General features: G+C 40.9%; 1 protein-coding gene across 1 annotated transcript in view; it reads right to left on the bottom strand.

Annotated features, from left to right (window-relative positions):
* Positions 1-4,502: 4,502 nt before the first annotated feature.
* The window catches only part of MBLAC1 (metallo-beta-lactamase domain containing 1), a 29,354-nt gene continuing 21,167 nt past the window's right edge, over positions 4,503-12,689 (bottom strand). The window contains 1 exon segment of the mRNA XM_073215110.1: positions 4,503-4,884. The gene's annotated coding sequence lies outside the window, so the exon portion shown is untranslated.

The following is a 12,689-nucleotide window of genomic DNA, read 5'->3' as shown; positions in this document are numbered from 1 at the left end:
TCAATTAGGGAATCCAAAGCACAAATCCAGAGAAGACTGTTGCAGGGAAATCCCAGGGGAGGAGAAACCACCAAATTCCCAATATTTTTAGTACACTTAACCCTCAAAGGCATTTTCCTTTCTGTCCCAGGATAAAAGAAAGAGAAGTCTATGGTGTCCGATCCTGCTTTTTAGCAGAGAGAAAAAGGGTGGGGATTAAAAAAAAATTCCTGTCTGGAAGGGGAGTGGGCAGTTGGCCAAAGTGACCTTTGTTGTATCTTTTGGAAGCTTTCTTATGGCAAGAAACTAAGCATACCTCCATGAGAAGGCATTTCCCTGTCTTTGCATAGCTCAGAACTGGAATTCTGGGACTAAATGTACCTATAGATGCATTTTGTTTGCATCTGTTTAACTCATGTTTAAAACTTATGTTTAAAACAGTTGAATGAGTTGTTGATAATTAAACAGTAGGAACTCTCACACAAAATATATGGATTTCTGGTTTCTCTTAACTGGCTGATCTGGCAAGATGGGCTCACACATTGGTCTTATATTCTAACAGTATGATGGAACTTGGCAGGGAAACACTAATCTCTTAATGATCAGGTCTAAAGAAAGTGATTTCTTTCACTGTGGGTGGGAGATTGATGCAGCAGCCAAGATTTTCCACCTTTTAAAAAAGCTGAACTATAACATACATACAAATACAGAAATCATAAGTGCTCAATGAAATAAAATGTAACATACTCATGTAATATCATCACTCAAGGCCAGAAATAGAAGTTACCAGTACCCACTGAAGTTCCCTTTGATGCCTCTTTCCCCATCCTTACCATCCTCTCTTCTTTCCAACTATAAACATGATAGCTTATTTTTGCATTTTATAAAAATGTAATCATAAGCTATGTGCTTTTTTATCAATATTTCAATTTTTTTGTAAGATTCATGCACATTGTAGTATAAAGCTATTGTTTGTACATTTTCATGTCATTATACTATTCCAGTGCATGGATATATAACAATTTACTTATCCATTCTGTGGTCGATGGGCATTTGGGTTTTCAGTTTTCAATTACTGTAAATATTGCTACTATAAATCTTCCTGTCCATGTCTCTTGGTGTACACATGCATGCCTTTCTGTTGGGCATATAGCAATGAGCTAAATTGCTTGGTCCTAAGGTATACATGTGTTAAACTTCAGTGCATACTGACAAACAGTTTTCCCAGGTCACCCTTTTGCCAGCACGATATGAGACTCAGCTGCTTCACATCCTCACTGACATAATGCTTTTGAGAGCCAGCCAAGTTGTTGCGTGTAGCGATAATCCCTTCCTTTTTATTGCTGTCTGGTATTCCATGGTGTAAGTTTATTCACCCATTAAGGAGATTTGGATTGTTTCCTGTTTTCTATTATTATGAATAAAACTCCTGTGACTACTCCTACATAGGTTTTTATGTAAACACAAGTTTTCATTTCACCAGAATAAGTGCCCAAGAGCAATCACTGGGCTATGAATCAGGTCATGTTTAGTTTAATAAGAAACTGCAAACTATTTTTCAGAGTGGCCGCATCACCAATAATGTCTAAGAGGGCCAGTCCCTGCAGCCTCCTTAGCATTTGGTGTTGACACTATTTTTAATTTTAGCTATCAACCTATTTCTTTCTGAAGAAGGATCTAATTCTAACCTTGCAAAATGTTGAAATCCAATAAAGGTGAATGATGGGTCCACAATGAAGTAACTTTAAAACTGTGCCTGGGAGGTGGAAGAAGACAGATACAAGGGCAGGTGAGTCTTCTGAGAAGTTGCCCTATGAAATAAAGAGGGGCTTTATTTAACGGAGCAGGTGTGATTGTATTGCTTCTGGAAAGAGAAGTAGAGGGTAGAAGTTAGAGGTGGTGCAGAAAAGGAATGTGGCGCAATCTGAAAGATGCAGGAGGAGGTAGCATTAGGGTACTTTTTTGTACCTCTGGAATGGGGCAAGGAGGAAGTGAGGATGCAGGCAGAGGTTGATATGTTTTCTGCAAGAAGGTTAACGTTAAGATTTCTTCTGTAAATTAAAAGGCGCTGCCCCTGCCCCCCTCTCAGGTTTCCTCATGGTTGAGCAATTCTCCTGCATCCCCTCCTTCCACACTGTGCTCTTTGGACATCACTCCCTATAGCCCACACTTGAGGAGTGGGAAGTAATGCTCCCCATAGTCTGAATCTTTCTGTCACAGAAATGATTCTTCTCCATGTTCCTGCCAGAATTTGCAGCCAGGAAAATTTCTCTCTCTGGGCAGACCTGTGTACTCACATTTATCAGACAAGGAGAACAACAACATGATCTAGCTCGGATGTTCTTTTATTACCTGGACTGTCAGTATATTGAGAACCTGTGGGTGGCCTGAGAAGGTTTTCTCTTCCTTCCATCATTTTTATCTAACTCTTTAACATCATTGCCTCAAATTATAAATGTGCTATTGTCTTGTAACTACCTCAGACTCTTTTTGGACTTAAGAGTAGAAATTACAAGTCCACCATAATGTGCCTATATATGTGATTGACACTAAATCAGGTGTCCTTAGGTCCATTTGTTTTAGGGGCTTTCTATTCTGTTTAGTCAATCTGTTTGTTACCACCAGTCTTCATTACTATAGTTTTGTAATACTTTTGGATTTCTGGTGGACAAGACCTACAGTTTTGTTCTTTAAAAGGGCCTTGGCAGTTTTTGGCCTTTTGTGCTTGTATATGAATCTTTTAATCAACTTGAGGAACTGCAAAAAAAAAAATTCCTGTTGGGGTTTTAATTGTGATTATATTGAATTTGTAGTCCAATTTGGTTTCAACTGAGATATTATAAACATGATGTGACTTTCCATTAATACTACTTTTGCTGTTGATTTCTAATGTCATTGCATTATGACCAAAGAACATATTTCATATTATTTAAATCTTTTGAGATCTGATGAGACTTGTTTTTTGGACCCATGTGCAATCAATTTCACAAGTGTCCACATGTGTAGTCTGCAATTGATAGCTTCATGGTCTAAATAGGACAGAGATTAAAATCGTATTGTTCAGATCCTTTACTTGACGACTGATCTTTTGTCTACTTATTTTACCCATTACTGAGAGATATGTATAAAGGTCTCCTAGAATGACTGTGAATCCATCTGTATTTCCATGTTGTGTGTATTTTGAGATTTGCTTTATTTATTTAATGCCATATTATTAGATGCATAGCTATATAGAATTATTACATGTTCCTGGCAAATTGAACTTTTTGTCATTATGAAGACTTTCTTATGTCTAATGATGTTCGCCTTAAGGTCTATCCCAACATTTTTGGGGTACTGTTTTTACATAGTTTATCTTTTTTTTACTAGATTTGTTCGAGTCAGAGTTCAAATACAGTGCACATTGCATTTGGTGAAGTTCTTACTTGTCTCTAAACAGTTATAGTGCTATTCAAATTATCTATTACATATTAGGGGAGTTATAACAATTTCCACTTTCAATGAATTGGTCCATTTCATCTAAGATGTCAAATTTATGTGTGTAGTGTTGTTTGTAGTTTTCCTTTGTACTTTTGATGACTGCAGAGTCTATAGTGATAGCCTTTATTGTATTCCTGGTATTAGTAATTTTTGTCTTATTTTTCATTTTTCTATAGTTTCATTCAAATGTGATTAAATGTGGGTTTTTCAGCAAATTCTACTTTGGTTTTGTTGGAGTCTCTGAAACAGTAACCTGACCCCTTCATTACATTTTTATTCTGGGAAATTCTCAGCAATTATTTCTTTAAATATAAACTCTTCCTATTTTTTTCCTTTTTCCTCTGGGACTCCAATTACATCATGTTCTATTTTCTCACTTTATTCTCTGTATCTTCTCTCTCTTTTGTGCTTTTCACCTTTTTCCCTCTTCACTTAATCTGGATTTTTCTTTGTATATCCACTTTGCAATCTGTATATCCACTCACTTATTTGCTCTTTGGTTGTGTCCACTGTGCTATTAAACCCAACTTTGGTTCTACATTTTAGTTACTATATTTTTTACTTGCATAATTTCTAGTTCTTTTTCAAATTTCCATTATTTTTAAAAATCAAATGTACATCACAGTGGTTCAACAGTCCCCCTCCCCGTTCCCTCACCTCCAACCACTCCTCTCCCCCTTGGTAACCACTACTCACTTCTCAGTGTCTATGAGTCTAATGCTGTTTTGTTCCTTCTGTTTTGCTTTGTTTTTATATTCCACAAATAAGTGAAATGGTATTTGTCTTTCTCCACCTAGCTTATTTCATTGAGCCTAATACCCGCTAGATCTACCCATGTTGTGTAAATGGCAGGATTTTCTTTCCTTTTATGGCTGAATAATAGTCCATTGTATATATGTACCACAGGCTTTATTCTGTTGTCTATTTTTTCTATTACCTCTGGCTCATTTTGTCTTGCTTTTTCGTATGTATTATGTTATCTGATTGTTTTCTGGACATTTTATTTGAAAGACTTTAATGTGGAACATAAGGCCTGAATAATGTTATTCTGAAAAAGAGTTTTCATTCAGGCAGACAACTAAGAGTGCTTACAGTTCAAGAACAAAGTTTTAAGCTTTGTGGGCCATCTAGAGCATCCCTGGAGGTACAGTACACACCAACATCCAGGGTAAGGCTCTTCAGTCTCTAGCCCCATGCAGGGATGTTACACTAGGGTTTCTCCCTTGGTGGATGTTCCCACTGGACTCCCATTGGTCCAGCCTATGAAGTTACCAAAAGTACATCTTGGCCTTTCAGCGAACTTCCACGGATTAGTAAATGATCCCAGGCCGGTCTTTTCGGGTCTCAGCCAAAAACAGAAAATATTTCACCAAAATCTTCCTCCTTGATTGCCAAAGGATTTTGATCTGTGTTCATTCATCACACCTGTTGAGAATGGCAAAAGCAGAGTTTTATATCTTTGTTGTCTTTACTCACCAAATACTCCTAATCTGCCCTAATCCATCTCTTTGAGCTCCAATCCTTTCTTCTCTCCTGCTAATTAAAAAAAAACTGTTTAAATTACTTTTTTAAGTTGTCTTCATCAGCATAGTTGGGCTGAATCCTACAGTATACCACATTAGCCAAAGGTAACATTCAGTATAGACTAATCATCACCTTTTTTCCCACCTAGTATATTTGGGATCTATCTCTTTATCAGTACATTCTTTTTTATTGCTGTACAAGACTCACTGTATGAATGTCCCTTATTTCTGGACACCTGGTGCTTTTCAAATTTCTGCTATTACAAACAATGCCATCGTGAATAAACTCATACATATGATATTTGCTATTTATACACGTGATCCTGTAGGATAAACTGTTGGTCAGTTGTACGTGTCAAATAGTAAATCAAGTGTAAATTTGTTTGATATGGCCAAAATTCCCCATTTTATACTTCCAACAGTAATGAATCAAGGAACCTCTTTCCTCATAGCTTCAACAGACCATGTGGTTTGAAGTTTGGATTTTTGTCAGTTGAATAATGGGAAATCCAACTATTCAAATATAATCACTATTTTATTGATGTTCGTGTCACTTGCACTTGGTTTCCTCTTATTTTTCTAGTCTTTCTTTCTCAGTCTCTTCCTCCTCCATGCATCCTATAAACAGTGAAGTTCTTCAAAGTTATTCTTGGACCCTCTTCTCTTCTCCCTTGTCATGATTTGAGGTCTGAGTTTTATCTCCGTGGGACTCCCTGTAAGTTTCTAAGTTGTCATCATCCTAATGTTTTCATTTTGCTCCTCAAGGGTGGTAGCTGACTCCTGATATCCAGCATTCTTGTTCTGTGTTTTCTGTTACCTGTGAACAACTCTTTATACCCAGTACAATTCTTTATGTTAAATTCTCTCTGCTAAAATCTGGTATGATTTCTGTCTCCTTACCAGACCCCACTGAAACACTATCCTCTCTGCTTTCTGAGTTTTCCTTTTTGCAAATTAATCTTTCTTATCTTGTCTAATCAAACTGTTAAGCAGAAAGACAGAAATGAGCAGGATGGAAAGGAGAAAGGGCCCCCCAAAGATGACTCAGGGAGTTATCAATAGAACCAGAAAGCCAGAAAGGTCTCAAAGAGTTAATCAGATGAAGCCAAGAGTGACTCAGGAAATGTCCAGGGACCCCCCAGATAAGAAACATCAGAGGCACAGGCACAGCATGGCCCCTGTCCTCATTTCACCAATCAGAACAAGCATAGAGAGCTGACCGCTGTCAAAACCACATAAAAGAAGCCTCAGAATGAGCATCCACGCCTGCTTGTCTTATCTTAGGTAGGTCTGCTCTGCTACTCTATGCAGAGTGTATTAAAACTTACTTTGCTTTCTTGACTTTGGTTTCTTGTCTCACAATATCTGACTTCCCAGCGACACCAAGCTGAGTCCTTTCCTTCCCAACAAAATAATTTGTATATTCTGGAAATAAAAGCTACATAATGTTTTGCTATGTAAACTCTAGATCTTACAGCTTCTCTTTAACCCCACCTTTCATTCATTTTCTATAGCTCTGGCATTTGGAATGCTTCTCTCTGCCCCCAGTCTGAGCCCCTTTTCTCCTCTTGGTGCTTGAATGCTACAAAAAAGACAATGAAAATTCAGGCTCAGGCAAAATGTACTCAGTCTTCAAGCAAGAAAGCAATATACTGTCTCCTGCGCATTTCCCGCATCTGCTTAGATATTGGCTTCAAGTCTGGTTTCTGTCTAGCAAGGAAATACACATGGCCCTTTCTTCAGGACATTGCTTTGTTCTACAGGCATTAGTAGAAAAAAGGCTTTCAGGCGAGTGGGAAGTGTAAGTTATTATCCTTTGTCTGGGGGTTTGGACCAGAGTGTTCTACAGCGATTAAGCAAATCTTGCCTACAGCTTTATTCCCACATTTTCTTGCTGCCCTGTTCTCAGCCTCTAAATTTATTCTGCTCAGAAGCACGGCACCCTCTCCTCTTGCAGCTGCCCCCTCCCCACATTTGGCCTAGTTCTGGGTGCCTGACTGGCCCCACTGGCCTGTGTGGAGATGCCATATCTGGGCAGTAGCTGATGCATCGGAGGGGGTTAGCTGGTGAGCAGCCAGAAAGGGCGGAAACAAAATTTCAAGAGAAGTTGAGAGGCATCCTGTGATGAAGTAAGGGAGCTTAGGTTTCAAAAAGGAAAAGTGCAGGGGAAGCAGACAAGTGGGCAGATTCAGGTTTAGAGAACAGGACCTTTAGTCTATTTGTCAAGCAACAAAAATGGATTAAAATCACACTCTGGGCAAATTACTGTCCTTGTTGTGTGAGATACAACGAAGGGCATAGGATTTGGTGCCCTATCTCAAGAAGTGATGTGTACAGGGCTTATGTGGGTAAAACTAATATTTCCAGGATATCTCACCTGGCTTTAGTACATCTGCATATCAATAAGAATCGGAGGTGGAAAGAAGTATGGCTTTAGTGCATTTGCGTCATTCCTCAGGGGTGGAGAGAAGTTCATCTACATATCAGTGGGTAATTACCTGGGCACCCCAGGGCTTGTCTGTACCTGAGAGGTGAGGGGAAGGGCCAGTTTTGCTTCTGCCAGAGCAGGAGAGAGAAACAGCCCTGGACCACAGTTTGTAAGCAATAAACAGGTTTTAAACTTTATTTCTCTCTTTGACTGATTGAGGTTTTTAGAGGTATTTTGCCCTGGGATTTCCTCTCCCTGGACTTAAAGCTTAACAAATGGAACACTGGGGGTAATGCCTAGAGATGGGGGTAAGGCAGCATCTGAGTGGGTCTTTTATTTCTAGAAGATGGGGAGTATCTCTGGGATACAATACTGGGTGTCTACTCCCTGAAAGCCAGTAGCAGGTGTCCAAGACGGCAGAAGCCACAGGCAGTGGCTACAAAGCAACAGAGTACAGTATTCTCGCAGGAGGCCCATAGCCGATCCTGAAATAGATGTGGCCAGATTACCTTCCAAAAAGGCTTGTGCACATCAAATTCCAGCATAATTTCCTTTCTCCTTTTCTTTTCCTCCACATTCAGGCATAGGGAATTGTGGCTTTAATTTTCAGTTTTCTGGCTTCAAGGGAGTTTGAGCATTTATTCCTATAAATGCTATTTTGCAACTGACTTTTGCCCATTTGTCTATGAGATTATCTTTTTCTAATCAATTTATAAGAGTTCTTTGTTAGAGGTTGTGGTAGAGAGAACATTTATTCCTCACTTCTGATGTTTCCACTTAGCAAGAATAGCCATTAGTGTACATCCTGTCTGCTTTCAACTCTTTATCTACTGCTCTACTTGGTTTAGAGGGGATTCAACCTGATAGGTGAGTTTAGGAGGAGAGATTGGGTGGGGTAAGCCCAGCCTCTTCTTTCTACTTTCTGGGAGAGTGAGTTGTTCACTGAGAGCATATGCTCTTGATCGCAGTTCACTGTCTTTTAATTGGTGAGTTTAGCCTATTTGCATTTATTGCAATGAGTGTATAGTTAAGGGTTGTTTCCTCCAATTATTTTAGATTTTGTATTTATTGTACTTTATCTTTCCCTGCTTCCCAATGGATAATCAAATATTTTTTTCTGATGATTTAAACATTTTATGTCCTATTTTGCATCTTATATTGGTATTTGCACTTATGTTTATTTACCTCTATTTATTTCTTATGTACAGCTTCCCCCTTACTGATTTCAGTATTATACTGGAGGTAGCCAGAGAAATTAAGGAAGAAAGTGAAATAAAAAGCATATAGATTAGAAAGAAAGAAGGAAAACTTTCTATTTTCAGATGATATGATCTTGTATATATAAAACTCTAAGGAATACACTAAAAAACTATTAAAGCTAATAAATAAGTTCAATAAGGTTGCAAGAATCAAGACCAATATATAAGGATCAATTGTATTTCTATTCACTATCAATAAACAAACCAAAAACAAAGTCTATAACCAATCCCATTTATAATAGCATCAAAAAGAAGTCTGTTCAGCGCAGCACAGACAAGTAGTGACTCCGTGGCATCTTACCACATTGATGGACAGTGACTCCAATGGGGTATTGAGGGGAGCAGGGCAGCTGGGACCCTCTATCAATTATGCTCCCCTAGTTGGAGATCTGCAAGCCACTTCCTCCAGTGGCTGCCATGTTCCCTGCGTGGCTGAACTGTATTTCATGCTTAAAAAGGAAACACGGGGTAGTGTCAATCATTTTTGCAACTGATCTTTTAAATCTTTTATCATTTGAAGTTTGAATTAAAGGAGTGGTGTGGCAGACACCAATAATTCCCCACTCAAGTCCATTCTTCCCTTCCACCTTATTAACGAAGTCTTGATTTTTTTCCCCCCCGGGTAGCCAAGTGCTTGGTGAAAAAGCTACATTTTCCAGGCTTACATGCAACTAGGTTCTAGCTGGTGACCTGTTTAAGCTGACATGTCTGAGTTGGGCTTCAGGAAAGTTCTTTAACAGGCAGAGAGAGTTGACGGGTGGGAGTCTTTTGCCCTTTTCACTTTCTCTTCTTTATCTCATAAGATGCAGATACGGTGCTGGGAGGGAGCAGGCATCCTATGGCTACAGGAAATGAAGCACATGCTAAGGCTGCTTGAAAGGGAAAGAAACAGAGAGCCAGGGCCTCTATGGCACCTTTGGGCCAGCCCTGGGCTGCCTACTTGCAGACTTCTCATTATTTGAGAAAAATCTTTTTTATCTAATTTGTGTAAGCTCCTGGGTTTTATTTGTTTCTGTAATTCACAACTGAACACAATGTCATAATTCACATAATTGTGGATTTGTCAACCTGTAATTCAGACCACTTCTCTTTCACATTTGGAGTCTTTGTTATTACATGCAAACCAGAAATTTGACAAAAAGCTACCAGCAGCAAGGGTCATTAGTAAAATCACTGATTTTTAAAGATAAAGAAAGACTCCTTTGGATATTAAAGCACACACAGGTGTAAGTCACCAACAAGACAAAATTTAAATTGGCATAGATTAATAAGCAGCAACATTCAAGACTAGAAGACAGTGGAACAAGTCTTGCAAACCCCCAAACTAAAAAAAAAAGACAACAAGAATTTTATACTCAGCTAAACTATTCAGCCACAAAGGCAACAAGCATTTCAAATACATAATAGTTGGTTTTCTAAAAGATGACAAAACTCAAACCAAATAAGAAATTACTAATATGATCCAACAATTCCTCTTTCAGATATTTATTGCAAGGAAAGCAAAACATGAACACAAAAAGACATCTGCACCCCCATGCTCACTGCAACAATATTTGTAATAGACAAAACAAGACATGGAAGCCATCAACGGATAAATGATGAAGAAAAAGTGATGTGTGTGTGTACACACACACACACAATGATTATTTAGCTATTAGAAAGAGGGAAATTGTGCCATTAATGAAAACATGCATGGACCTTGAGAGCATCATGCTAAGTGACATAAGCCAGAGGATGATAAACAGTGCATGATATCACTTATATATACAATTTTAAAAAGCTGAACCCATAGAAACAGGAGAATGGTGGTTGCCAAGGTGTGTGTGGTGGGGGCCATGGGAAGATGGCAGAAGGAACAAGTTTCAGTTAGAAGCCGAATAAGTCCAGGGGATCTAAGCACAGCATGGTGACAGTACTGAACAATACTGTAGTATATATACTTGAAAGTGGCCAAGTCAGTACATAGATCTTAAATGTTCTTACACAAAAAAGAAATGGTAATGATGGAGGGTGACAGGGATGTTCCCTAACCCCACCGTGGTGATATTTCCTGATTTATAAGAGAATCAAACCATACAGCTGTAGTCCTTAAATGGACACAATGTTATATTTCAAGTATATCTGAATAAAGCTGGGGAAAGAAAGAAACATTGCCCTATTTGGCATTGCCAACAACAGAAAATACTTACATGGAAATATTGTTTTTAACAACATATTTAGTGGCTTTGTTGAAGGAAGATAAAAAATAAATTTTATAACATAAATATGTAATAATTTAAGAATTCCATATCTCTTAAAATTCCTGCAATATCCCCAGTCCATTAACATCCAGGCTTGTACAACAACAGTAACACAGTTGTCATTGTTTTGTTATCTTTCATTCATAACAAACACATATTTCTCAGTTTTGTATTAGAAGCTGGTATCCTTCAGGCAGAGGAAATATGTAGCAGACATCATCCGGCCTTTGAAGGACCTCTTTCTTCCTTGGTTTCTCCCTTGGTCCCTCCCATGGGGTCGCCAGCCTCACTCACTCACTTCACACACAAACTCCCTCCCTCCCTTCTCTCAGGGGTCTCATTCAGGGTTACATGCTTGTGTTGTCTGCCTTTCAGTGTTGACTGTTCCCATCATGATTTTTATTTACCCTTCAGGGAACACGCCCTGGAGCCATGGACCCACTCTGCGAACTGGGAATCTAATAAAACCAGTCAAGGTAGACAGGTGAGGTAGAAACTGAGTGATGCGTCCACAAGCCCCAGATGCCCAGGATGCTGGAGGCCCCAGAAGCTGAAAGAGGCAGGAAGGATCCTGCCTGGAGCCTTCAAAGAGTGGAACTCTGCTTCCCAGGTCTCAGCCCTCTGCTCACCTCTTAGCAGCTCAGTCAGCATCGGTCAGATTGACCAGGAGCTGACATGCAGCCTGGTGGCACCACAAGGAGGCTGACAGGTGAGGACGTCACAGTTACGCGACCAGTGAAACTTGTCGTTATGACAGAAGCAGAAACTACAGGTGGCAGGCCTGGGCTCAGACTGCTGGGGCAGATGACGTCCCTCCCTCACTTTTCTCATCTGTAAAGTGGGGACAATAGCAGAACCACCCTCCCCACACCCCCAAACCCCAAGAATCTGTGAGGACAGAGGAGGTGATACAGACACATTGCCCAGGCCTGGAAAGCTGCATGGATTGTCACCTCCTGACACCACCCTTACAAGCCTCCCCATCTTCCCAGCACACTGCTCAGCACAGAAGGCCCAGCTCTCTGCTGGTGACGGGGACCTAAAGCTTCCTGAGCCTGAGCCCAGTCAGTCCCCGGGCACCTTCCTGGGAGGCAGGGCTCTTACAGCTGTGGAGGGAATCACCTAAGGAGCATTATAAACACCCAGAGAATTGGTCACCCCCAGAACTCTGCACTTGGGAGCCAAGCCCAGAGACTGTGTGGTGCATCCAGGCGGAAGCATCCAGAAGGAGCAGAAGGCTCTGTGCACTCAGTGACTCTGGAGTCCTGGTCCTGGACCTGCCACTGGAGAGTCATGTGACACTGGCCTCTCCTCTGTGAGTGGAGGACAGAGGGCCCTGCATCCTGCGTCCTGTGGGGCAGGCCTGGCCTCCAGGGCCCACTCTGGGTGGGTGGGATGGGAGCCCACCCTCACCTCCTAACCTCAGGGACAGTGTAAGACTTCACAGGGGGGCCCGCTGGGTGGGAGGGGCCTGGTGGGCCTGGTTCTGCAGGGGAAGGACAGGGGGGCAGCCCCTGATGGGAGAGGAGGGGCCAAGAGCAGGCTGTGTGCCCCTGGGGCTGGGGCTGGGGGCTTCTGACCACCCACCCCCTCCTCCTTCTCTAAGGGGTTGTAGCTAGACAGACACTGCCGGCCGCCTTTCCTCCTGAACGATCCTGAGCAGGTCCCGCTGCCACCCCTTCCCCTGGGAGGAGAGACACAGAGGCCAGGAGACACTCAGGAACCAGAGAGAAGGAGACGGGCGGACTCTGAGGCCTTGGAGATGTGGAGGGTGCTGGAG

Source organism: Manis javanica, chromosome 10, assembly GCF_040802235.1.
Source record: "Manis javanica isolate MJ-LG chromosome 10, MJ_LKY, whole genome shotgun sequence".
Taxonomy (NCBI): Eukaryota; Metazoa; Chordata; class Mammalia; order Pholidota; family Manidae; genus Manis; species Manis javanica.
This window is presented reverse-complemented; position numbering and strand designations above follow the sequence as displayed.